The 2605-nt window shown below is 47.4% G+C and overlaps 1 long non-coding RNA gene across 1 annotated transcript; it reads left to right on the forward strand.

Annotated features, from left to right (window-relative positions):
• Positions 1-224: 224 nt before the first annotated feature.
• Positions 225-923, forward strand: LOC117543440. Its single transcript, XR_004568568.1, has 2 exons — positions 225-350; positions 571-923. It is a non-coding gene; the product is annotated as an uncharacterized LOC117543440 (long non-coding RNA).
• The last annotated feature ends 1682 nt before the right edge of the window (positions 924-2605 follow it).

A 2605-nucleotide genomic window follows, 5' to 3' on the forward strand; every position in this document is an offset into this window, starting at 1 on the left:
AGGTCGATGGTGGTGAACCAATCGCCTGGCTGCACAAGCCCCAGTAACTGTTTCATAGTTAACGTGCGGAATTTCCTGCAGGAAATGTGGCGATTCAGGCCGCGGAGATCGAGAATAGGTCTGAATTCCCCTGTCCTCCAGAGAACCAGGAAGTACATGTATAACTTCACTTGTTTATATTTCAGTAAAATCATTGTCCATACTTTATTTGTAAAACTTGTCACTATCACTTTATTTTTTAGATGCTTTTATTTTGAAAAGTACGTTTTATTTTGGTACTCTTGGCACCGGCACATTTCTGTAGACTCGCGCTACTTTCCTCAGTTAGCTTCAGGCCCCACTGAGGAGAAGTAAGTGGAACGAGTGGTGTCATAAATGTTGTATTTTATATGTTAATAGATTGTTTAATGTTACACTTCACACAAGCCAAACCTATTTGCAGTTAATATCTATATTTTGCCGTGTGTGACTGTAGTTGATATAATGTGCAGCGCTTCAAACAGTGTTTGGGAGCTTTCTAAAGTTTAGCTATATGCTAACCTAACATGTGCGTGTTTTCTTCCACTGAAGGTGTGAAGTTAGAAAGCTGATGAAGCCATTTCCTGCTTTAATTATTATATTCTGTTTTGCACAGGTATGTGGGTATTCTTTTTGTATTTTGTAACTGTAAATTGTATTGTTTGTTATGTAAGTGTAAATTAATGGTTATATTTGTGTATATTGGTTTACAAGGAAAAACTGGTTTGCCACCATGGATAGATGTATATCTGTTAATTGTATTATTTAGAACTCTGTATACTTTCCTGAGTTAGCTTCAGGCCCCACTGAGGAGAAGTGTGAAGTTAGAAAGCTGATGAAGCCATTTCCTGCTTTAATTATTATATTCTGTTTTGCACAGAGAATAAATCCTGGTTGGCAAGAAAGAAGTCGTTCTCATTTACACAACATAACACAACGCAGAGATCACATGTGGCGTCAAACCAGACCGGTTACACATGGAATAAATACTCTTTTCTCTGTGCTGAGGGTGCACAACAGACACAGCCTGTTTCTGCACCAGAGCCTGAATCTCTGCTGAGAGGAAACAGATCTCCTCCTGGGAGGACAGATTTACCTCTCGCATGTCCATAAAAAGAGGTGGGTGTGGGACACCCATAAGACAGTGGTCCATGTGATACAGTGGTACAGTGTATAGACATGTGGTACAGTGGGACGCTGCAAAACTGGAGTGAATAGCCCCGTTTCAGCGTCCTCCTGTCCCTCCACCTTGTTAGCATACAGCTGAGTTTCCATTACCCAGCACATTGTGTTAATGGTCAAGCCCTCAGCCGTGGGGCCGCAGCTATGAAGCTGTGATACTCTCTGGTGACCCGTTCCGCCGCAAAAACTCCCCGCGAAGGGAAGATTTGCCCATGGAGGGTTGACACAGAAAAGGCCGATTATTTACTGAGGACCCTGAATGCACCGCCGCGCGCTCCACCCTAATGCTGTTCTCACCACTACGGTAAACAGCATTAATCAGAGTCTTTATAGGCGTAGTGTGTTTTACTAAGGTCCATGAACGCACCGCCACGCGCTCTGAGTGCGGGCTCCGCCATAATGCAGCCTTTACCACTACGGGTAAACTGCATTGGAGTCTTTGCTAGGCGTAGTGTGTTCTCTGACAGCAATACGCCGGCCATAATGTCCCTGTACCCGCATAGCGCTCCCCTTTAGATAGCACTCCCTGCGGTTCATCCCTCTCATCTGCGCATGCCCACTAGCCACCTCCTTTACAGGAGCTACAGCTGGGGCAGCGAATGGGGAATTTGTACAGTTAACATTGTGTGTAGGCCTAAGTGTAGCCTTTGTGGAAACAAAAGACACTTAGATTTGGATACAGATCAACCTCATTCTTATTAGAAAACGTAGTGATCTGTGCATTATACAGGGAGGAGGCGGGATTCGCCCTCTCGTCCCGGGCGGAGAGATTTTCTCCCCCCGCCAGTCAGATCCGTAAAGACGGAAAGCCCATCCCCGTGAGTGCCGGCACGCCGGTTCCACGGGGTGGGCCGAAGAGGTGGAGGGCGCCGCGGACACGGGATCTCCGTGCCGGCACCTCTCCCTTCGTCTCACCTCTCTACTGAGGTCTTTGAACGCAACGTGGCCCGCCCTCGGGGGAGGGGGGCCGCGCGCGCCGTCACAATGCCGTCTCTTTGAAACGGACATTACGGGGAAAAGTGGAATTGTGGAGAGAAATGACTCTTACTCTGGGATAAATGCAATAGTCTTTACTCAATGCATTTTCCCACACACACACCTCACTCCAGAACTAGAGTTTACAAACGTAAACCACCGTTCTCCTGCGGGGGTCCCTGAACGCACCGCGGCCCTCGTGAGAGTGGCCGCGGTGCGTTCAGGGACCTCGTATTAACGCTGTATTTCCCATTGCAACGGTGAAATGCATTAATCGGAGCTATTATACCAGGCAAGGTGTGTTTTCTGATAACAGCACGCCGGCAAAAGCGTCTCTTGAACCCGCACAGTGTTTTGACAGCACTCGGTTTATTCCACTCACGTGCACACACCCACCTGCTGGCTCCCTATACTGGGGTTTACAGCAGGG

Source organism: Gymnodraco acuticeps, unplaced genomic scaffold (assembly GCF_902827175.1).
Source record: "Gymnodraco acuticeps unplaced genomic scaffold, fGymAcu1.1, whole genome shotgun sequence".
NCBI classification, from domain to species: Eukaryota; Metazoa; Chordata; class Actinopteri; order Perciformes; family Bathydraconidae; genus Gymnodraco; species Gymnodraco acuticeps.